This window comes from Meriones unguiculatus, chromosome 5, assembly GCF_030254825.1.
Source record: "Meriones unguiculatus strain TT.TT164.6M chromosome 5, Bangor_MerUng_6.1, whole genome shotgun sequence".
Classification (NCBI taxonomy): domain Eukaryota; kingdom Metazoa; phylum Chordata; class Mammalia; order Rodentia; family Muridae; genus Meriones; species Meriones unguiculatus.
Genome location: NC_083353.1, coordinates 118,006,189 through 118,032,300, shown reverse-complemented (window position 1 = coordinate 118,032,300; position 26,112 = coordinate 118,006,189). Strand labels below are relative to the sequence as shown.

At 40.6% G+C, this 26,112-nt stretch overlaps 1 pseudogene; it reads right to left on the bottom strand.

Annotated features, from left to right (window-relative positions):
• Positions 1–2,264: 2,264 nt before the first annotated feature.
• On the bottom strand, positions 2,265–24,439 carry LOC132654163 (eukaryotic translation initiation factor 3 subunit J-like; annotated as a pseudogene).
• Positions 24,440–26,112: the final 1,673 nt, after the last annotated feature.

Sequence of the window (26,112 nt, the reverse complement as noted above, 5' to 3'; positions counted from 1 at the left end):
ACCTCGAGGAGAGGAAGTACCATTTGCATTTGTTCATTGCCTTGCATAGGGGTGGAGTTGCGAGATTTGAAAAGCCTGCTTTATTGGATGGCTGTGTAAGCAGCCTGCTCATCAGGTTTCTCCTGCCCCTAAGCTCATGAATTTACAAAACACAGTCACAAGATAGGAGAGAAAGTGTCACATGGAATTAAACGAACTGCAGTGAAATAAATAAAACTGCTAAGTGTTGTAGACAAAAAGCTTTAACTGGAGGGTGGAATAAGGGAGACCAGCTTTATTGTGCCACAGGAATCAACTTGGGAAGAAAGACAACAACGTAAAGGAAATATAATTACCAACCCTTTCCTGCCCTGAATACCACAAACCAGTGACCATCTGGGTGGGTCGCTGCACCTCTGAGTTTGAGGGCATTGTTGAAGAAAGGGCACCCAGGGTGAGGTCAGGGGTTTCTGTGTGCTAAGGGGCAGAATCTCTAGGAGACAGGGTCAGGATTGAGAGAGCCAGAGGCCCTCAGTGTCCATAGTCAATGCTAAACTTAGTTCTTACCTGTCAGGGAAGAAGAGACTGTTTATTCTAGAGCCAATTATGAGTGACTCAGGACCCGTGACTCAGGCTGTCTCACACAACATGTTCACATATGGAAATGTTTTTGTCAGTGGTGTGGGGACAGAAAGAGAGTGCCCACTGGCACCTTCCTCAAGTGATACACAGCAAAGACCGGCGGCAGAGTAGTGGTATCACGTTTGCACTGTGAGTGCAAGCAGTGCTGGAGCAGAGGCTCACTGCTTAAGAGCACTTGTTGGTCTTGCAGAGGACTGTGATGCCATGGGTGTGACCTATGGGCATAGGGGCGTGACTGCTCACACTCACAAAACAATTTCAGCTCCAGAGGATCAGACACCTCTTCTGGCCTCTGCTGCACTTCTGTGGAGCATAAACATATATGTAGGCAGAACTTTTATGCACATACAATTTTTAAATTAAATATTAAAAAAAATTTAGAGCGAGGAAGACCCTTACTCAACCACTAAACACCTGCTCTATGGGTTTAAAAATAATTTTAAAAATTGATTGAGATTTCTTTAGTCTTATTTTGTACATATGGGTGCATCATCTGAATACGGTGTGTGCACCACATCCATGCCTGGTGCCTGAGGAGACCAGACGACAGTGTTGGATTTTCCCTAACTGGAGTTACTGGCAGTTGTGAGCTGACACGTGGGTGGTACATGGCACAGAACCCTGGTCTACCACCTGCAAGAGCCACCAGGCTGCAGATAGGATTAACTATAAAGTTGTTACATTAGTTATACTACTGGAGATATTACTTGAATAGTTCCCAAGCAAGAGAAACAAACAGTGTCTTCCCTGTTCTGAATGTGAAGCTCATTTCTAAAGTGCAGCTCCGGTGTAACTGGAGGCATTTTGCAACTTCACTCTTTTGAAACCGAAAATAGTTCTGTCACTGAAAGTATTTTGTTTTGTTTTGTTTAATAAAGCTAAAAAACCAGGCCAGCAATGTTTCATTTCCTTGTTTTTTTTTAAAGAGATCATTGCTCAAACTGTGTTATAAAAGTCATTTGAATTTAGAAGGAGATATGTGTATACAGCATGACAAAGATGGATGACAGAATTACCATTTATATCAAAAGGAAAAATAATATCAGAAATTAAATGTATGTGAAAACAGACGATTATTGGTAAATCTTACTTGTAATACCGTATAAGAAATGTGTGGTGTGGAATCCTGTTTGAACCTGGGGCATTTGATGCTTGAAGTCTCCTCCAGAAGACATATCAGGTACTGTTCTTTAGCTCAATCCTAAACTCTCTAGTATGGTTGTTTTTTCTTTCTTTTTTTTTCAATTGATATTTTACACTCACACACACTTTTCTTGTTACATTATGGTGAATGCAGTAGAACCCCTCAGCTCTTCTCAGGAACACTATACTTTACTGTGAACTCCTTCCTACTGTGCCTTTGACACCAGAGCTGTCACCTCTTTATGGTAAATATTGCCTACTTCCTCTCTACTCTCCCAAGCCCCTGGTAAGAGATATTTATACCTGAGTGTGTATTGTAACACTGCTCACAGTAGCAAGCCCATGGAACCCATGAGCGTCTATCAGCGGATGAATGGGGGAGATTGTGACATATACTTCCACATATACTGGAACACTATGCCCAGCAAGAGAGCATGGGATGATGTTTTCTGTGACAGCATGGGTGACATGGTTAGTGAAATTAGTTAGGTATTGAAAGCCTAACACTGCTCACGAGTCAGAGTGGTAACCTAAAAGGCAAGAGTATGTATTAGTTATTCGGAATTTGGAAGAGGTTTTAAGTACAACACGAAACCTGGAAATCATAGGTTAAGTCATTTCAGTTTTGAAAGTGTTTACAAATCTGATTTTTTTTAAAGTAATCTTGGGGATAGGGGTGACATGAGGAACAGAAAATAGATTGTCTAGCCTCTGCCTTGGTCCCTCCTGCATCCTGCCTGCTCAGAAATTTAGGCCTTGGACTTCAAGCCCCAGCTATTGGCTGTTATTATAACCAATCAGTAGCAAGACAATGCAGAATCCACTCTTTAAGTTACTTAAGGCATTGGAGGATGCCTGACCTTCATCTTTTGAGCATTTACAAATCGAAAACCCAGTAATGGACCATAGAAATTACAATAACGAAATCCTGCCAGCATTTAGCTCTTTGACCATACAGAATTAACAATTGAAAATACAGAGTATCTCTTTTAGCAAACATTCTTGCTGTGTTCTACATCATCATTAATCACCCTGTTGTGTTTTGTAAACTATATTGCTGACACATTTTCCCTTCCTGCCTTCTCCCTATAAAGTTGTGTGAAAAAGAATTTGGCAGTTCCAGAACTTCTTTGTGTATTGATGTGACTTGTTTTTGCTTTGCCTATAAAAATTAAATCGTGGAATAAGCCCACACTGGGCTCTGGCAGGATCATGTCAGGATGGAAAGGATTTTGAGGGGAGTTTTTATGTTGTCTGAAAAGCAAGAGAGAAAGCAAGAGACCAGGATATTAAAGAAAAGAATAGCTTGTCTAAAGTAAGAATGTCTGGTGAAATCAAAAGAACGGAGCTAGAAAAAGCTAACCTGAAGGTATTTAGAATGTTATGGAAGGTCAGTGTATCTACGGAAAGCCAGAAGGCATATGAATTGTATTTGCTTTGGTTCTTTATACCTGCAAATATGATTTGAGAAAGAACTGTAAAATATGTTGTTCTTTATTTAAACGGCTGGTGATTCTTCAATGCAAAATGTTTTCTTATGTTCTTTAAAGGGGAAAGAATTCTGGCTGATAGCTTTGGTGTGGCCAGAATAATTTGTACAGTTTAAAATTATTCTGTACTGTTCTGTTATATAGTTGGTTCTAAAACTTATTTAATTACAATATTAGAACGTTTAGTTACTGGAAATTGTGATTGTTCCACAGAGCTTGCTGTATGGTGGGAGGTTTCAATGCCATCAGCTACACCTAATGGCTATGTTTTATTATCAGTCACAGCCTGTAACAACAGGAAGCTAGCAGCCATGTTGGTCCAGGGATAGATAGAGGGTGGAGCTGTAGTTTTGCTGCCATCTTTGTTTAGGGCTACCAGCTGTGTTCAGTTCTCTGATTAGTGCTAAGTGCAAAGATTTTGGCTGTTCAGTTTTAATGCAAAGTGGTAAGATCAGCAAGATTTGCTAGCCCCTCTACAAACTGTATCTGGTTAAAAGTTTTGCTTTGATTGTAGTTTGGAAAGATATTTAAAATTATGCTAACGACTGCAGTTGGTTACAATGTTGGATTTTACCTAATGTGTTTGTTTAGGTTGTTTAAGGTTAAGCCTAGAATGGGTAACTATGGAGTTTTCCTATGTAGCTCTACTTGAAATATAATTCTTGAGGGCAAGATGGCGGTGCCAGGAAGACTCTCATTCTGACCAGCAGCACAGCAGGATCAGCACAGTGACCAGCAGTCAGAACTCGCGGCCATAAAACACAAGTGATTGTGTTTCCCAGGTGAGAGGATACCCCACGGTGGGGGATTCAATCAGCTTTTAACTCACCTGGCTAAACCGCAGAAGAGATCGCGGTTCAGCCAGGCGCTTGGTTGCCAGCCCAGAGCCACATGCCAACATGCTCTGATCACTGTCCCAGACTGAAATGTGGGCACCACAACATCAGAGACTGAGATTTCCAGTCAAGAGATAACCCCATGGTGCAGGAAACAATTGGGACCGATCTTAGGTCACCGAGACATCCCCTAGAAAAGACTCAGGTTCTACAGGCACCAGGAGCCAGCCCAGAGCCAGAGCAGGGGACCCAGGCTTTGGCACAGAGCCCTGCCTGCGAGCCTGATTGGCTGTCCCAGATAGAATTGTGGGCCCCAGGGCACCAGAGACTGAGTTTCTCTATCGGGTGCAAATCCACAGGGAGGGGAACGGCTGGTCTGATCTCAGAGTGATCAGCTGATACCACCACCCCGAAAAGGTCTCAGGAAAAGTTACCCAGTTTCGGCAGACACCCAGGCACCCAATCCCCAGAAAGGCAGAAAGGCGGACCAACTTAAGTCTGTGCCTGCAGGTTCTACTTGCCATCACAGACAGAAAGGGTATCCCCAAAGCAAAGACTGGGTGTCCCTGTCAGGAGGAAACCCCACAGTGGGGGGATCATCAGGTCCAATGCTCAGGACACCCAGCTCCAAAAGACTTTCTGGATTCATGCAGCCTCTAGGCTCTAGCCTTCTACTGCAGGCAGAAGTGATGTGCTCATCCGCCATTATTGAGTACTGACAGGGCACTGGGGCACACAGCTGTAGCCTCAGCACTACCAAAGCCAGAGCGCCATTACAGCAGCCCTCAGATTCTGCTCCATGGTTCAACCAGTTATCCCCAGCTAAACTGACAAAGCTGTGGGAATCCCTGGTTCTTCAAGAGGACTGCACCCAAAATTTACACCTTAAGAGTAATTTTTAAACAGCTGCTGCTCACTAAATTCAGAGCAAGAAACCCAGTAGCAGGGCAGCCATGACCAGGACCTCTCCTGATGAGAGTAGAGCCTTCCTGAACACCACAGTTACCATACAGGTCCATACACCTGAAGTGAACTGTGACAATTCCTGAGAAGCACCACCATTAGGTTGACCATACCCAAAAAGCATAGGAGAACTTCAGAACCCCACCAAGTGGATTCTCCCCGCCCCAGGACTCAGCAGGCACCAGAAATTAACAGGCAACACCTGAGACAGAGAGATGGGTAGAGGCCAGCAAAAAAGCACAACCAACAAAAGGCAAAGCAATATAGCATCCCCAGAACCCAGTTATCCAGGGGCAACTAGTGCTGGACGCCCTAACATAAGTGAAAATTCAAGAAGATGACCTTACAATTATGCTTATGAAAGGGTTAATGGAGGAATTAAATAAAATGGATAAAGAATTAGGGGAAGATATAATAAAACAGAGTATGGTCATCCGTAAAGAAATACAGGAAGATGCAGCGAAACAGTTTGTGTCGCTGAAAGAAATAAAAGAAACAGAGGAACATTCAAGCAAACAGCTGAAGAAATTGAAGGAAAAACAGGAAAATAAAGTCAGACAGGTGAAAGAAATCAACAAGACAGTTCAAGATCTGAAGATAGAATTGGAAGAATTAAAGAAAACGCAAATGGAAGATATCATGGAGAGGGAGAACCTAGGAAAGAAAACAGGAACTACAGAGGTAAGCATAACCAACAGACTACAAGAAAAAGAAAGAAAGAATCTCAGGTGTGGAAGATACAATGGAAGAAATCGATATATCTGTCAAAGAAAATAATAAATCTAAAAAATTCCTGACATAAACCTTCCAAGAAATCCAAGACAACATAAAAAGACAAAGCCTAAGAATAAAAGGAATAGAGGAAAAAGAAGATTCCCTCCTCCAAGGCCCAGAAAATATTTTTAACAAAATCATTGAAGAAAATTTACCCAACTTAAAGGGGAGGCCAATAAGAGAACAAGAGGCCTACAGAACACCCAATAAATTAGACCAGAAAAGAAAATCTTCCCACATAATAAACGAAACAGTAAGTATACAGAACAAAGAAAAAATACTAAAAGCTGCAAGGGAAAAAGGCCAAGTAACATATAATTGCAAACCCATCAGAATCACACCTGATTTCTCAACAGAAACTATGAAAGCCAGAAGAGCCTGGACAGATATCATGCAGACCCTAAGAGAACACAGATGTCAGCCTAGGCTACTGTACCCAGCAAAACTCTCAGTCCTCCTAGACGGAGAAAACAAGATATTTAATGACAAAAACAAATTTCAACAATACCTACACACAAATCCAGCATTACAGAAGATACTAGATGGAAAAATACAACCCAAGAAAACTAATTAATTTCAAGAAATCACAGGAAATAAATAACCTCACTACAGCAAAACAAAAAGTAGCCAAACACACTACCATGGCCAACATCAATATCAAAGGATCTAACAGCCACTGGTCATTAATCTCCCTCAACATCAATGGACTCAATTCTCCAAAAAAAGACACAGACTAACAGAATGGATGCGTAAAAAAAACCCAACAATCTGTTGCATACAAGAAACACACCTAAATCACAAAGATAGACATTACCTGAGAGTAAAGGGCTGGAAGACAGCTTTCCAAGCAGATGGACCCAAGAAGCAAGCAGGAGTAGCCATTCTAATATCTAATAAAGTAGATTTTCAACCAAAATCAATCAAAAGAGATAGAGAAGGACACCTCATACTCATCAAGGGAAAATTCCACCATGACGATATCAGAATCCTGAACATCTATGCCCCAAATACAAGGGCACCCACATTTGTAAAAGAAACTTTAATAAAACTTAAACCACACATAGATCCCCACACACTAATAGTGGGAGACTTCAACACCCCACTCACAACAAAGGACAGGTCAACAAAACAGAAATTAAACAAAGAAACAATAACTCTGACAGAGGTCATGAATGAAATGGACCTCACAGACATCTATAGAACTTTTCACCCAAACTCAAAAAAATTTACCTTCTTCTAAGCACCTCATGGAGCCTTCTCCAAAATAGAACATATAGTTGGTCAAAAAGCAAGCCTCAACAGATACAAGAAGATTGAAATAATCCCTTGTATCCTATCTGATCACCATGGACTAAAACTGGACCTCAATGGCAAAAATAGCAAAAGGCCTACATACACATGGAAACTGAACAACGTGTTTCTAAATGACAGCTGGGTCAGAGAAAAAATAAAGAAAGAAATTAAAGACTTCCTAGAATTCAATGAAAATGAAGGCACAACATACTCAAACTTATAGGACACAATGAAAGCACTGCTAAGAGGAAAGTTCATAGCACTAAGTGCCTTCAAGAAGAAATCCAAAACATTTCATGCAAGCAACTTAATGGCTCACTTAAAAGCCCTAGGGAAAAAAAAAAAAGCAGGCACACCAAAGAGGAGTAGATGGCTGGAAATAATCAAAATCAAGGCTGAAATCAATAAATTAGAAACAAATAAAACAATTCGAAGAATCAATGAAACCAAGAGCTGTTTCTTTGAGAAAATCAACAGGATAGACAAACCCTTAGCCAACCTAACTAAAAGGCAGAGAGAAACTATCGAAATCAACAAAATCAGAAATGAAAAGGGGGACATAACCACAGACACTGAAGAAATCCAAACAATAATTAGGTCTTACTTCCAAAGCCTATATGCTACAAAATTTGAAAATCTAAATGAAATGGACAGTTTTCTTGACCGATTCTACATGCCAAAGCTGAATCAAGAGTAGGTAAACCAATTCAATAGTCCTATATCCCCTAAGGAAATAGAAGCTGTCATCAAAAGTCTACCATACAAAAAAAAAAGCCCAGGGCCAGATGGTTTCAGCACCAAATTCTACCAGATCTTCAAAGAAGAGCTAACACCAATACTCTTCAAAATATTCCACAAGATAGAAACAGAGGGAACACTACTAAACTCATTCTATGAAGCCACAGTCACCTTGGTACTGAAACCTACAAAGACCCAACAAAGAAAGAGAATTTCAGGCCAATCTCCCTCATGAACATTGATGCAGAAATACTCAACAAAATACTTGCAAACCAAATCCAAGAACACATCAAAGATATCATCCACTACAACCAAGTAGGCTTCATCCCAGGCATTCAGGGGTGGTTCAATATACAGAAATGAATCGATGTGACCCACCACATAAACAAACTGAAGTAGAAAAACCACATGATCATCTCCTTAGATGCTGAAAAGGCATTTGACAAAATCCAACATCCATTCATGCTTAAAGTCTTGGATAGATCAGGGATACAAAGCACATACCTGAACATAGTAAAGGTGATATACAGCAAGCCTATAGCCAACATCAAACTCAATGGAGAGAAACTTACATAAGGCAAGGCTGTCCACTCTCTCCATATCTCTTCAACATTGTTCTTGAAGTCCTAGCTAGAGCAATAAGACAGTTGAAGGAGATCAAGGGGATACAAATTGGAAAGGAAGAAATCAAAGTATCACTGTTTGCAGATGATATGATAGTATACCTGAATGACCCCAAAAATTCTACCAGGTAACTCCTACAGCTGATTAACACCTTCAGCAAAGTAGCCGGATACAAAATTAACTTAAAAAAATCAGTAGCCTTCCTGTATACAAAAGACAAAAGGGCCAAAAAAAAAAAAATTAGGGAAACAACACCCTTCACAATAGCCACAAGGACATAAAGTACCTTGGCATGAACCTAACCAAGCAAGTCAAAGACTTGTATGAAAAAAATTTCCAGTCTCTGAAGAAAGAATTAGAAGATATCAGAAGATGGAAAGATCTCCCATGCTCATGGCTTGGCAGGATTAATATAGTAAAAATGGCCATCTTACCAAAAGCAATCGACAGATTCAATGCAATTCCCATTAAATTACCAACATAATTCTTTACAGACCTTGAAAGAAAAATCCTCACCTTAATATGGAACAAGAAACCCAGAATTGCTAAAACAATTCTCTACAATAAAAGATCTTCAGGAGGTATCTCCATCCCTGATCTCAAGCTGTACTGTAGAGCAACAATACTAAAAACTGCATGGCACTGGCATAGAAACAGAATGGTGGATCAATGGAACTGAACAGAGGACCCAGAAATAAACCCACACACTTATGGACACCTGATCTTTGACAAAGACGTCAAAACCATACAATGGAAAAAAGATAGCATCTTCAACAAATGGTGCTGTTCCAGACTGGTGGATCAATGGAATCAAATAGAAGACCCTGACATAAATCCACACACTTATGGAATCCTGATATTTGACAAAGATGCCAAATCCATTCAATGGAAAAAAGACAGCATCTTCAACAAATGGTGCTGGTCTAACTGGAAGTCTACATGCAGAAAAATGCAAATAAATCCATACTTATCACCCTGCACAAAACTAAAGTCCAAGTGGATCAAAGACCACAACATAAAACCAGACACACTAAACTGCTTAGAAGAAAAAGTGGGGAATACCCTTGAACTCAATGGCACAGGAGATAACTTCCTGAACAGAACACCAACAGCACAGGCTCTAAAAGCAACAATCAATAAATGGGACCTCATGAAACTGAAAAGCTTCTGTAAGCAAAGGACACTGTCCTCAGAATGAAACGACAGCCTACAGATTGGGAAAGGATCTTCATCAACCCTAAAACTGACAGAGGGCTAATATCCAGCATATATAAAGAACTAGAGAAGTTAAACAGCAAAAAATCAAGTAATCCAATTAAAAAATGGGATATAGAGCTAAACAAAGAATTCTCTGCAGAGGAATATCGAATGGCAGAGAAACACTTAAAGGAATGTTCAACCTCATTAGCCATCAGGGAAATTCAAATCAAAACGACCCTAAGGTTTCAACTTACACCCATCAGAATGGCTAAGATAAAAAACTAAAGAGACAATACATGCTGGAGAGGTTGTGGAGAAAGGGGAACCCTCCTCCACTGCTGGTGGGAATGTAAACTTGTACAACCACTCTGGAAAGCAATCTGGTGCTTTCTCAGACAACTAGAAATGGCAGTTCCTCAAGATACAGCTATACCACTCCTAGGCATATATCCGAAAGAGTCTCAAGTATACAATAAGGACATTTGCTCAACCATGTTTGTAGCAGCCTTATTTGTAATAACCAGAAGCTGGAAACAGCCCAGCTACCCCTCAGTGGAGGAATGGATGCACAAATTGTGGTATATCTACACAATGGAATATTACTCAGCAATAAAAAAACAAGGAAATCATGAAATTTGCAGGAAAATGGTGGTATCTGGAAAAGATCATCCTGAGTGAGCTATCCCAGAAGAAGAAAGATGCACACGGTATGTACTCACTCATATAGACATATAATATAGGATAAACCTACTAAAATCTGTATACCTAAAGAAACTAATCAAGAGGGAGGACTCTTGCTAAAATGCTCAATCCCTATCCAGAAAGGCAAAGAGGCTGGACATAAGAAGAAGGAAAAAAAGAGGGAACAAGTCAGGAGCCTGACACAAAGGACCTCTGAAAAGCTCTGCCCTGCAGACCATCAATGTAGATGCTGAGACTTATGGGCAACCTTTGGGCAGAGTGCAGGGAATCTTAGGAAAGAAGTGGGAAACAGTAACATCTGGAGAGGACAGGAGCTCCACAAGGCTCTAGAGCAACAGAACCAAAAAATCTGAGCACAGTGGTCTTTCCTGAGACTGATATCTCAACCAAGGACTATGCATGGAGATAACCTAAGAGCCCTGCACAGATGTAGCCCATGGCAGTTCAGTATCCAAGTGGATTCCATTGTAATAGGAACAGGGACTGTCTCTGACATGAACTGATTGGCTTGTTCTTTAATTATCTCCCCCTGAGGGGGAAACATCATTGCCAGGCCACAAAAGAAGACAACACAGCCACTCCTGATGAGACCTAATTGACTAGGATCAGAAGGAAGGAAAAGAAATCCTCCCATATCAGTGGACTTGGGAGGGGCATGCATGCAAAGGGTGGAGAAAGGGAGGGGTTGGGACGGGAGGAGGAAGAGAACCACAGGGGGGATACAAAGTGAAAAATAAATAAATAATAAAAAGAAAAATAGTTCTAAAACATGCATCTAAGGAATATGCCAGAATTAGAGATTATAGCATTCTGTTTTATAGGATGTAGTTTAGAGCATACGATAAAGATAGACAAGGATTAACTCAGATTTGCTGGCCCTCAACCTTCTCAGAGATCTGACGTATATGGCATTGTAACATGTATAAGCTTATTATATGACAGAGAGTCCCAAAATCCTGGCAGTAGCTCTCCCAAGGTCTCCAAGAAGATTTGGGCACAACAAATGACTGTGACTTTAGATTGTGGTATGCTAACCACTGGATAATACTGCCCCAACTGGCCGACTGCTAGGGTCCAGCCTAAACTCTGGACAAAGCCGTGGACATCTGGAGAGGCATTATTTCACATTGTTGGAGGCAAGGTGAGGTCAATCTCTCATGTTCCTTTTTTTTCCACAGAAGCAGTCTCTCATTTTCTGTATCTGGCTGGACTGCCTCTGCTCATGATGCCATGAGACCACAGGAGCCAGGGACACTGCCTAGGTGATGGACTAACTAATCTTTCATTTTTTTTATCATTTACTTCTCCAAACTCTCAAGATGTTCTACACACAACTCATTTTTTTATCAATGTTTTGAAGAAACTATTTTTTAAATCCTCTTTGCAGAACTCAGGAAAGAGGTGAGTTTTAATTAGGTCAAAGTCCAAATGTTTCATTTTTATTTCTAATGTGGATAAGAATTTTGATATTATACCTCAGACATTTTTATTCAAGACAAATTCACAGAGATTTTTTTTCTCTTTTCCTCAGATAGTTTTATAGTCCTATGGTTCATGCTTTGGTCATCTTTCACAGAGGTAGGAGATGTGAGCTGTTAGCATATGAATACAGAGATTGTCTCAGCATTCTGTGTTGCAAAGATAGGTAGAAGGTGCAGGCAGGAAGAAGTAAGTGTGGGCCAGCATGCCCTGTGCACAGGGAGGCCAGGGCATCCTCCTGGGAAGACAATAAGTCAGGCCCAAACGTTTGACTTGTTTCTCAAGTTGTTTCATTATTTTTTTGTCTTTTATTTTCTTACTATTATTTTGGTTATTATTATTATGGTTGTTATCATTATTCATATTAACTTTAATATTTTGGTTTATGTTTCTACACTTTTGCCAAAACCATACTTATGTCTTTGTTTCTGTCACTCTGATTTGTGGTGTTGTTTCTGCACATTTGGTCCCTTTTTTGCCTAAATTGTTCAGCTGTTCTTTTGCCTTTTCATGAAATTTAAAAATGGTTTTGTGCTGGAGAGATGGGGCATGGTCAAAAGCATTGTCTGCTCTTGCTGAGGACCAAGGCTCAGTTCCTAGTACCCTCATGGCCCCTCACAACTGTCAGTAACTCCAGTTCCATGGTATTCAAGGCCTTCTTCTACTGTCCTCAGGCATCAGGTATATACTGTATCCCATATTTCACCCATTAGTTAGGTCAGTGTGTTCTATTACACGTATGATGTTATTTAATTCATTAACTTACTAGTTTTTTAGGAACAATCCTTATATAGTCCAGGTTGACTTCAAACTTTCTATGTAGCCAAGGCTGGCCTTGAACTCCTGACTCTCCAGCTTCTGTCTCCCTAGCACTGGAAATATGAAGTGTACCAACATGTCTGTCTCATTGGCTGGAGCAGGAGCTACACAAGTTGTCATAAACTGTTCCATGTGGGAGTAGGGAAACACATGTGGGTCCTCTAGAAGAGTACCTACCTCTCAGATAACTTTCCAGCCTCTGGCTGATCCCTGGCCCCGCCCCCAGGTACCCCTGAGCAGTGCTTCCCTCAATCCTGACAATGCTCTCCTTGTGGAACTCAATCTATGGGTCGTTTTGTATTGCTGTTTGTTTTCCCACCTGAACTTCACTCTTTCTGTTTCTTGCTCTTTCACTGGCCCTTAGTTCAATAACTGGAACACTCTGTGTCAACAAATCTGTTCCCTGTCCTTTAGTCTTCTGAGAGCCATGGACATCATTTGGAGACCAGGACCTTCTGTGAAAGGCTATACGGTGACAGAGTACAAGCCAAATCTACAGATGACTCTGAGTACATTTATCTTTTTCTCTGAAAGGTTCCTGAGAGTGATATTCTCATATTTATATTTTTAGGTAAAAATCTCCAAGGAAAATGTCTCAGAATTGTCTCTCCTGAGTCTCCTGCTAAGCTTTACTGCTGCTATGTAGTGCTCACAGTCCTCACTGTAGCTGTGATTGCGCTTTCTGATGCTTTGTCAGGTAAGTGACTTATTCTCCAAATTCTGTAACATTCTGTCCACATTGACATTGTCAGTAAATATTTACTGACCACTGTGAGCCAGGCACTGTGGGAAGGGCTTGAGAAAACACACTGGAAATTCCTGTTCTCTGGGAACTCAGGCTCCAGCAGGAAGCTGCAGTGAAGGAACAGCACAGGCTGTGGTGTGCACAGGAGGCCAGGCTCAGCCTCCCTGGGAAGATGACATCAGCAAGCTCTAGATAGAAATACAAGAGACATATGTCCACATGGGGTAACTGTCCAAGGCAGAGAGCAAGGAGAGCAATACCCAAAGGAGGAAGCTCAAGGAAGTGTGAGGACAGAGAAGAGTAATATGGCCAGGAAGACACAGTGGCTCTCCCCATTACCCATGGTTTTAGTGACCACGTTCAATTGTATTTTCAACTTATTAAATGGACAGTTCCTGAAGTAATCAATTTTTAGGATTTTAGTGCCACATTGTTCAGAATAGTGTGATAAAGTCTCACACTGTCCTCTTAGGCATGTGAACCATCCTTTAGAGTAACATGTCCACACTGTATATGCTACCTTCCCAACAGTTCTCACTGCTATCTCAGTTATCAGGCTGACTGTCAAAGTAGGTGTCCATACAGAGTGCTTGTTGCTAAAGCAACTCCCACTCGAGTAAACAATCATCCAAAGCACAGAAGTGATGACGTTATAGAAATAAATGCACTTCCATGAATCCCTACTGTCAGTGAGCACCTGAAAGGGAATGGGACTCAAACCCAAGGTGGGAGACCTTTAGATAAAGGCCTCTTATGCTCAGGAGAGGACTCCTATAGATCAATTAGGAAAGCTGCAATCAAATTCACACCTCACATCTGAGCTCAGGAGGGGAGGCCAAAAAGAGACAAGACATGCTTGTAATTATTCACTGTGTTGTCTAAATTTTAGTAAGAAAGAATGAACAGACATCAGTCAATAACACCTATGCTGCTTGCCCAAGACACTAGATTGCACTTGGGAGTAAATGTTTTTATTTTTCTGAATCTGCAAGTAACTGGACCTTCAGCCAGACCTCCTGCGTGGCACAAGAGGCACAAATAGATATACAATTAGTGGCATAGAGAGAGGAGATGAACAAAAAAATAGAGACCATCATAGAGAGACAGGAATCCACATTCAAACAGATGAAGGAAATGGTGCAAGGAATGAAAACAGAATTAAAATCAATAAAGAAAACACAAACTGAGAAAACCCTGGAGCTGGAGAACTTGGAGAAAAGATCAGGAACCACAAAGGTAAGCATCACCAACAGAATGCAAGAGATGGAAGAATCTCTGGAGCTAAAGATACACTCGCGGAAATTGATACTTCTCTCAAAGAAAAAGTAAAATCAGAAAATTTCCAAACACAAAATATCCAAGAAATCAAGGATGCCATGAAAAGACAAAATTTAAGAATGATAGGAACTGATGAAAAAGAAGACTCCAGGCTCAAGGCCCAGAAAATATTTTCAAGAAAATCATAGAAGAAAATTTTCTCAACTTACAGAAAGAGATGGCTATAAATATACAAGAGGCCTACAGAACACCAAATAGACTGGACCAGAAAAGAAACACATCACGTCACATCATAGTCAAAACACTAAATCTACAGAACAAAGAAAAGATATTAAAAGCAGCAAGAGAAAAAGGCCAAGTAACATATGAAGGTAGACCTATCAGAATCACACGGAACTTCTCATTAGAAACTATGAAAGCGAGAAGGGCCTGGGCAGGTGTCATGCAGACTTTAAGAGACCACAGATGCCAACCCAGACTACTATACCCTGCAAAGCTTTCAATCAACATAGATGGAGAAAACAAAACATTCCATGACAAAACTAAATTTATGCAATATCTACACAGCAAACCAGCCCTACAGAAGATACTAGAAGGAAAACTCCAATCCAATGAAAACAACTTCACCCAAGAAAACATAGCATACAATAATATCACAACAAAAATTAAAAGAAAACAAGCAATGAAACACAGCAAGACCACCAACTCCAATATAAAAGGAACTAACGTTTGTTGGTCACTATTATCTATCAATATCAATGGACTCAACTCTCCAATAAAAAGACACAGACTGACGGTGCAGAAACAGGATCCAACATTCTGCTGCATCCAAGAAATGTACCTCTGCAACACAGATAAACACTACCTCAGAGTAAAGGGCTGGAAAAAATGTCTTTCAAGCAAACAGACCCAGAAAACAGCTGGGGTAGCTATCCTAATATCTAATAAAATAGACTTTCAACCAAAATTAATCAAAAAAGATGAGGAGGGACACTACATTCTCATTAAAGGAAAAATCCACCAAGAGGACATCACAATTCTGAACATCGATGCCCCAAATACAAGAGCACCTATATTCAAAAATTAAACATTATTAAAACTTAAATCACACATCGATCCCAACACTTTAATAGTGGGAGACATCAACACCCCACCTTCACCAAGGGACAGATCATCTAGACAAAGCCTAATAAGGAAATAAAGGCACTTACAGAGGTCCTAAATCAAATGGACCTAGTAGATGTCTACAGAACTTTCCACCCAAACCCAAAAGAATATAACTTCTTTTCAGCACCTCATGGAACCTTCTCCAAAATAGACCATATAGTTGGTCACAAAGCAAGCTTCAACAGATACAAGAAGATTGAAATAATCCCCTGTATTCTATCTGACCACCATGGACTAAAGCTGAGCCTCAACAAAAATGAAATTAGAAAAAAAGCCTACAAGCACATGGAAACTGAACAAATTGCTGCTCAATGACAGCTCAGTTAAGGAAAAAATAAAGAAAGAAAGTAAAGATGTCCTAGCATTAAATGAAAATGAAGGTACAACAAACCCAAATTTATGGGACACAATGAAAGCAGTGCTCAGAGGAAAATTGATAGCACTAACTGCCTTCAAGAAGAAATTTGTGGCATCTCATACAAGCAACTTAATGGCCCAACTGAAAGCCTTAGAAAAAAAAGAAGTAAATACACCCAAGAGGAGCAGACCGCTGGAAATAATCAAACTCAGGGCAGAAATCAATCAATTAGAAACAAATAAAAATATTCAAAGAATCAATGAAAAAACAAAAAGCTGGTTGTTTGAGAAAATCAACAAGATAGACAAACTAAAAAAAAAAAAAAAAAAAGCAGAGAGAAACTATTCAAATCAGCAAAATCAGAAATGAAAAGGGGGACATAACTAAAGACACTGAGGAAATCCAAACAATCACTAGATTGTACTATAAAAGCCTATATGCCACAAAATTCAAAAATCTAAAAGAAACGGACAATTTTTTTTATAAAGTCCATCTACCAAAATTAAGTCAATATCAGGTAGAAAAATTGAATAGTCCTATATCCCCCAAGGAAATAGAAGCAGTCATCAACAGTCTGCCTTCCAAAACAAAAAACAAACAAACAAACAAACAAACAAACAAAAAACAACCCTGGACCAGATGGATTCAGTGCAGAATTCTACCAGACCTTCAAAGAAGTGCTAACTCCAGTTCTCTCCAAACTATTCCACAAAATAGAAACAGGAAGAACATTACCAAATTCATCCTGTAAAGCCACAGTCACCTTGATACCTAAACTACACAAAGACCCAACAAAAAAAGACAACTTCAGAACTATCTTTCTTATGAAGATTGATGCAAAAATACTCAATAAGATACTTGCAAACCGAATCCAAGAACACATCAAAGATATCATCCACCATGACCAAGTAGGCTTCATCCCAGGCATGCAAGGGTGGTTCAACATATGGAAATACACCAATGTAATGCACCACATAAACAAACTGAAGGAGAAAACCCACACAATCATCTCCTTAGATGCTGAAAAAGCATTTAACAAAGTCCAACACCCATTCATGTTTAAAGTCTTGGATAGATCAGGGATATAAGGCACATACCTAAACATAGTAAAGGCAATATACAGCAAGCCTATAGCCAACATCAAACTCAATGGAGAGAAACTTAAATCAATCCCACTGAAATCAGGGACAAGACAAGGATGTCTACTCTCTCCATATCTCTTCAACATAGTACTTGAAATCCTCGCCAGAGCAATAAGACAACTAAAAAAGATCAAGGGGATACAAATCGGAAAGGAAAAGGTCAAAGTACTACTATTTGCAGATGATATAATAATATGCATGAGCCACCCCAAAAATTCAACCAGAGAACTCCTTCAGCTGATAAACACCTTCAGCAAAGTGGCAGGATACAAAATCAACTCAAAAAAGTTAGAAGCCCTCTTGTATACCAAACACAAAAGGGCCGAGAAAGAAATTAGGGAGACAACACCCTTCACAATAGCCACTAATAACATAAGGTACCTTGGGGTGACTCTAACCAAGCAAGTGAAAGACCTGTTTGAAAACAACTTTAAGTCCCTGAAGAAATAAATTGAAGAAGATTTCAGAAGATGGAAAGATTTCCCATGCTCATGGATTGGTAGGATTAACATTGTGAAAATGGCCATCCTGCCAAAAGCAATCTACAGATTCAATGCAATTCCCATTAAATTACCAACTCAGTTCTTTACAGTCCTTGAATGAAAGATTCTCAACTTCATGTGGAGAAACAAAAAACCCAGAATCTCCAAAACATTCCTGTATAACAACAGATGGAAGCATCTCCATCCCCGATCTCAAGCTGTACTACAGAGCAATAGTAAAAAAAAAAAAAAAAAAAAAAAAAAAAAACTGCTGCATGGTATTGGCATAGAAACAGAAAGGAGGATCAATGGAATCAAATAGAAGACCCAGAAATAAACCCACACACCTATGAATACTTGAGTTTTGACAAAGAAGCCAAAACCATTCAATGGAAAAAAGATAGCATCTTCAACAAATGGTGCTGGACCAACTGGATGTCTACATGTAGAAAAATGAAAATAGATCCATACTTATCACCCTGCATAAAACTAAAGTCCAAGTGGATCAAAGACCACAACATAAAACCAGACACACTAAACTGCTTAGAAGAAAAAGTGGGGAATACCCTTGAACTCAATGGCACAGGAGACAACTTCCTGAACAGAACACCAACAGCACAGGCTCTAAGAGCAACAATCAATAAATGGGACCTCATGAAACTGAAAAGCTTCTGTAAAGCAAAAGACACTGTCATCAGAACAAAACGACAGCCTACAGACTGGGAAAGGATCTTCACCAACCCTAAAACTGACAGAGGGCTGATATTCCGCATATATAAAGATCTAAAGAAGTTAAAAAGCAATAAATCAAGTAATCCAATTAAAAAAATGGGGTATGGAGCTAAACAAAGAATTCTCTGTAGAAGAATATAGAATGGCAGAGAAACACTTAAAGAGATGATCAACATCCTTAGCCATCAGGGAGATGCAAATCAAAATGACCCTGAGATTTTACCTTACACCCATCAAAATGGCTAAAATCAAAAACTCAAATGACAACACATGCTGGAGAGGTTGTGGAGAAAGGGGAACCATCCTACATTGCTGGTGGGAATATAAACTGGTACAACCACTTTGCAAGTCAATCTGTCATTTCTCAGACAATTAGAAATAGTGCTTCCTCAAGATCTGGCTATACCACTCCTAGGCATATACCCAAAATTCGCTCAAGTACACAACAAGGACATTTGCTCAACCATGTTTGTAGCAGCTTTATTTGTAATAGCCAGAACCTGGAAACAACCCAGATGTTCATCAACAGAGGAATGGATACAGAAATTGTGGTAAATTTACACAATGAAATACTATACAGCAATTAAAAACAAGGAAATCATGAAATTTGCAGGCAAATGGTGGGATCTAGAAAGATCATTCTGAGTAAAGTATCCCAGAAGGAGAAAGACACACATGGTATATACTCACTTATATAGACCTATAAGATATGATAAACATAATGAAATCTATACACCTAAAGAAGATAAACAAGAAAGAGTACCAAGGGTAAGATGATCAATCCTCACTTAGAAAGACAAATGGGATATGCAATGGATGTAGGAGAAAACAAGTAACAGGACAGGAGCCTACCACAAAGGGCCTCTGAAAGACTCTGCCTAGCAGTGTATCAAAGCAGATACTAAGACTCATAACCAAACCTTCGGCAGAGTGCAGGGAATCATGAAAGAAAGGGAAGTTAGTATGATGTGGAAAGGATAGGAGCTCCACAAAGACCAAATATATCTGGGCACAGAGGTCTTTTCTGCGACTGACACCCCACCAACGAACAGGTATGGATATAACCTAAAACCTCTGCTCAGATGTAGCCCGTGGTAGCTCAGTAATCAATTGATTTCCCATAGTAAGGGGAACAGGGACTATTTCTGACAGAAACTCAATGGCAGGCTCTTTGACATCCCTACCCCCACCCCCCAAGGAGGAGCAGTCCTGCTAGGCCACAGAGGAGGACTTTGCATCCAGTCCTGAAGATACCTAATAAAACAGGATCAGATGAAAGGGGAGGAGGTCCTCCCCAATCAGTGGACTTGGAAAGGGGCAAGGAGGAGATGAGGGTGGGAGGATGGGATTGGGAGGGAATGAGGGAGTGGGATACAGCTGGGATACAGAGTTAATAAAAATTAAAATTAAACTAATAATAAAAATTAAAAAAATAAATTAAAAAATTGAATAAATAAATACATAACTAAATAAATAAAACAAAAGGGGCACAGTCAAAATGTTTCTCCAGTTTTTAATGTTCCTTTTTCTAGTGTTACAGTTATAAGTGTAATAATATAATTATACTGTTCTAAATATAATCTATTTTATAAACAAATGCCATTTTAATTGTACTACTTTTTATTTATTTATTTATAAATTGCAGTTTATTCACTGTTTTTTGTATTTATTTTTTATTAAAATTTTGTTTTTTATATTAATTACAGTTTATTCACTTTGTATCCCAGATGTAGCCCCCTCCTTCATCCCCTCCCAATCCTACCCTCCTTCCTTCATCTCCTCCCATGCACCTCCCCAAGTCCACTGATAGGGGAGGGTCCTCCTCCCCTTTCCTCTGACCCTAGCCTATCACATCTCATCAGGACTGGCTGCACTGTTTTCCTCTGTGGCCTGATAAGGCTGTTGCCCTCTCAAGGGGAGGTGATCAAAGATCAGGCCACTGAGTTCATGTCAGAGACAGTCCATGTTCCCATTACAGGAACTGTGTTACATCTGTGCAGAGATTCTAGGTTATCTCCATGCATGGTCCTTGTTTGGAGTATCAGTCCCAGAAAAGACACCTATGCCCAGATTTTTTATTCTGTTGCTCTCCTTGTGGAGATCCTGTCCCCTCCAGGTCTTTCTTCTCTCCATTCTTTCATAAGATTCCCTGCACTCTGCCCAAAGTTTGGCTATGAGTCTCAGCATCTGCTTTGATACCTTGCTGGGTAGAGTCTTTCAGAGACCCTCTGTGGTAGGCTCCTGTCCTGTTTCCTGTTTTCTCCCTCTTCTGATGTCCATCACATTTGCCTTTCTCAGTGAGGACTGTTCATCTTACCCTTCTTGATTAGCTTTTTCAGGTGTACAGATTTTAGTATGTTTATCCTATATAATATGTCTAATATCCACTTATAAGTGAGTAAATACTATGTGTGTCTTTCTGTTTCTGGGATACTTCACTCAGGATCATCTTTTCTAGTTCCCACCATTTGCCTGCAAATTTCATGATTTCCTTGTTTATAATTGCTGTATAGTATTCCATTGTGTAAATTTACCACAATTTCTGTTTGCATTCCTCAGCTGAGGGACATCTGGGTTGTTTCCAGGTTCTGGCTATTACAAATAAAACTGCTACAAACATTGTTGAGCAAATGTCTTTGTTGTGTACTTGAGCATATTTTGGAAATATGCCTAGGAATGGTATAGCTGGATCTTGAGGAAGCACTATTTCTAATTTTCTGAGAAAGCAGCAGATTGTTTTCCAAAGAGCTTGTACAAGTTTATATTTTCTCCTGCAATAGAGGAGGGCTCCTCTTTCTCCATATCGTCTCCAGCATGTGTTGTCACTTGAGTTTTTTTTTTGTCCTCACAATAGTGATTTTATTAAATTAGTTGCTTTATAAAACATTGCAGATGTCATAATTGTTAACATAACAATTTACCAAACTGTAGTTAACTGGTGCAGTTTGCTGAGCATGTTTTTATAAAGAAAAGGAAATGCCGAACATCTCGAACTAAGGCTTCCAAAAAACTGGCATAATATAATGATTTTTCATATTGTGTAATTTTATCTTTTAGTAATGTTGGGATCAGTAAGCAGGCACTTTTACAGGCAGCCCCAAGGGACCTGATAGACCTTCCTCTTACTCTTCCTCTCTTCCTCTCTCTGCAACCCCCTTCCCTTAAGGGACCTCCCACGTGGAACCGATCTTGTGGTGGGATTTGTGAACCCGTGTGTAACCTCTACAGTGGTGCTTTGGTCCTAACATTGGTGCATTGACCGGGAATCGAACCCTGGTCTCCCGTGTGGGAGGCGAGAATTCTACCACTGAACCACCACGGTTCCTCTACTTCTCTGCCCCCAATGGGAGACCACCAGACACCCGTCCCTCCAGACAGGCTGGAGAATTTCAGGTTTCTAACCTAGTGCCAACTGGCACCAGGGCCTCTAAGTTTACATGCTTCTATAGCCAAACCTCACCTTGGTGACAAATGGAAAACAAAGCCTTCTTTAAATATTGCCAGTGACTGGGTAAATAAAGGTCCCTCCAGGTAGACAGAGGTTCCCATGTACAAGCCTCATCAATCCAAACCTTTCAATGTATACCTACAGGATTTTCTCCATACTCAACTTTATCTTTTGCCTATATATGTGTTTCAGTGTCCTGCCAGACATATGTTTCCTATAGCCACAACAGCGCCAATGCAGCTACAGGTGTTCAGCTCTGACCTTACAGACTTCCAACAAGCTGGACCTACACCTTCCCTCCCAGCCATGGTGCTCTCACAGACCTGGGAAAGCATCAAAACAGCCTATTCTTCCTGGACTTGGCCAACATTTCAGCCTTTTGACCTCCCTACATTGCCCCCAGTGTCAGCAGGAAGTAGACAGAAGAGAATCTACGCCCATTATTCATTTGTTGTTAACAAAAGGCTGAAGTGGTGTGCTTCAGGACCAGGACAAGTGGCTCTAGGTTCTCCCAGCATTCCCCAGTCCCTACCTGCTGCCTTGCAAGGCTGGCAACTCTCTCTGTTGACAACCCTCTATCCTAAATTTTCCAGGGCAGAGACTTCCCTTATTCTTGACCTTGCAACCTGACCATTTGTTGCTATAATTCTTCTCTCTCTCAACCTCTTGCATGACAACCAAGAGCTGCTTCCAATGAAGCTAAATTCATATACAAGGGACCTGACAGACCAGTTATCAGGCATTTGTGAAGACACCCAGACCACCTGCTGACCACCTGGAACTACCTGCACATGCCCTGGGTCACCCTATAAGAGAACTGGAGCCCTCCCCCCTCTCTTCCTCTTCCTCTTCCTCTCTCTCTTACTCTTCCTCTCTTCCTTTCTCCCTCTCTCTCTGCAACCCCCTTCCCTTAATAAACCTCCCACATGGAACCGATCTCGTGGTGGGATTTGTGAACCCGTGTGTAATCTCCACAGTGGTGCTTTGGTCCTAACAAGTAACTTTCCAAACTCTGTAAAATCATCTCTTGAAGATGGGTTCATAGCATCTATTCCATAAACTGTATTATTAACACCAAAAGTTTCTTTTGCTAACTCAAGGTCTGACTCTTCCTGTAATTTCTTTAGCCGAAATTTATCTGCTAATTGCTCTTTAGGTGTTAGCACTTTAGGTTCTTCAGGCTCTTCTAACCTCTTTTTAATCTCTTCTTGCCTTTTCTTCTGCTGCGGTTCTTTCTCTTTTACCTTTTCTGCTGTTTTTTCTTTTCTGAAATTTTTACTTCTGGTTTTACTTCTGCTTCCTCTTTATTTTCATCATCATCATCATCCCAGTTATCCTTCACGTCCCCGTCCTCGTCCTCGCCTTCCCAGCGGTCGCCGCCGGCCATGCCACCGCCCACGACCTTCCACACCGGGTCCTCCATAGAGAACGTGTCCATGTCCCAGGAGTCTGAGTCCCACACCACTGCCTCCGCCGCCGCGCTGCCATCTCCAACTGCGGGGTGGGGTGGGGTGGGGAGCGTGTGTGAAGAGAAGAGGTACAAAGAGTTAGCACGGCAGACGTGAGTCACCGGGCTGGCTCTCCTTGGCCCACGCCATCACTTGAGTTTTTTATCCTAGCCCTTAAGCTAATATCCAGAATATATAAAGAACTCAAGAAGTTAAACAGAAAAAAAAAAAAATCAAGCAATGCAACAAAAAAAAATGGGGTACAGACCTAAACAGATATGTCTTAATAGATGAATATTGAATAGCAGAGAAACATTTAAATAAATACTCAACATCCTCAGTCACTAGGGAAATGCAAATCAAAACAACCCCGAGATTTTAACTTACGCTTATCAGAATGGTTAATTTCACCACTTTATTGGATTTATTTCACATCAAATGGGAGCTAAATTCCTTAAGCATTCATCACCTAATTTTGTACAAGGGTGCATATTATTGTGTCATAAAAACAAACCATTTAAAATCTTTATAGAGTTAACCACAGAAAGTTTGGCACTAGCCAAAGCTACAGCAAACACAATCTCAGAAACAGAACAAAGCAAAACAAAAAGCGATAGGAAAGCTTTTCTCAGAAAGCTATCATAATTAAATCTAGAAAGCCATTCATAAAATGGTAATGCATGGACCTGTTAGAAACTAAATCAGAGCAAAAGGGGAATTATGAAAAAATTAGAGATGTAAGAGCCAGCTAATGTTTTTCATTATTATCTTTATAAACAAAACACTCATTGCTTTCCATATGAAACCCACATTTTTAAATTGCCTAGCAGGAAGTTAAATTCCCAAAGTTGGGATACATGATGACCACATGTGAAAAACTAATGTGTTTCCCTGTGTAATAAGCCCAAGAGATCCATTGTTGATACAGTTACCAGGGAAAGCAGAGATATCAAACATGGCGTTTAGGCAGTGCAGTGTGGTAGATGTGGTGCAGGCCTTGGTATGTAGGGGGTATGGAGGTCTTTGTGCTCACAGATAAGCAGTAGGGGAACCTTGGCATTTTTAAACTCACAGGGTTGTTCCTTCAAGGAAGAGGTGCATATCCTGTTATCCATCCAGAAAGCTGAGTCTGTAGTCTTATACGCTGGTGTACACTCTGTGTGGCTAAGGCCACACCGAATCCTCTCCCAGACCCTTATGAGTTTGTTGATGTGTAGAACCCATATTTATGCAAGATGTCACATGTTCCTTACAAAGAGTTCTGATGTCCTCTTTAGCTTTATTGGGCACACAGAATTGAGTTACTTACCAAAGAAATTTCCAATAAATTGTGCTGTGCTTTAATATGCCTAAAATCAACTCCTTGGGGATCAGACTACCAAAGATTGAACCAACACAAGCTACTTAGTCAGGTTGAACCAGGCTGCCCTCTTGCCCCTGCAGATCATTAAACTGCTGGTCATGGTGGTCACAGAGCCACCCTGCCACCACTGGTCTTATGCCACAGTACCCTGTTATCTGCTCTAGACGTGGCATATGTCATGTTATCCTGCAGGAGCCCTTATTTGTCATTTCAGTGTCTGTAGCTTCTTTTACTTGCATTCAACAGTGGTCTTAAACTACAAACTAGAAAATGCTAGGAAACAGTAAGTCAAGATTTTAAACTGGACATTGCTTTGAGCAACAATGATGAGGTCTCACAGTACATAGGGTAAGAGAGCTGGCCCAACCCATTGGGTTAGCATGGGTGAGAGAGAGACGCCCTGCCCAACCACCACTTGCAGGTGGGAGAGCTGGTTATGAGGTCAGGAGAGCAGGAGAGTCATTCCTGTTCCTCACCTGCTTTAACACTAGCAAAACAAGCCGTGCACCTCTTCTAGGCAGCAAAATAGAACTGACCTTGGTGCCTGGGGTGTGTGTCAGCCATCCCAAGGGTGTGACAGCACACCTGTCCCTGCTCCTTGCTGGCTGCTGCATTGGGTGAGCTAGAAGGGCCCATCCTGAAGAGCTCATCCTTATGGTTTGGACACAGGAGAGCTGCTGGGCTTACCAACTTCCCAGGCCTACAGCCAGAGCTTTGAGTGGACCACCCAATATCTGCCCAATCTATGATCTGCTGGAGCACATAAAGAGGCCAATGCTTCAGATCCACGGCAACACAGGACGTCTGAGAGGAGTCCCTGTGAGGATTCAGGGTTGATGATGTAGCTGAGGCCAGAGGTCTCTAAAGAGACCAACGACTCATTACAGTAAACATTTACAAGTAAATGTATGTGGACAAAAGGGTGCACTGTGAGACACACTGTGACACACTACAGCTTCCACAACAAGATTTGGGGTTTTTTACTTGTTTGTTTGGTTTTTTTTTGTTTTTGTTTTTTTCATTTTAAGTCTATCTTATGTTCTTTCAGGGGAGAAATTGCAAGGGTGGAAGGTGGATACAAAGAGATGGGGAGATGAGTGGAATTGAAGTTTGTGATGTAAAATTCACGAAGCATTTTTTTTACCTTTTCCTAGTTTGAAAATATATACTCAGAAAATAAAACTGTGTATACTATATAATTAATAACTAGAAAGGAAAACCCAGTGTCCACACTAGAGTGCAGATCCTTGCAATATGCAAAGCTCCT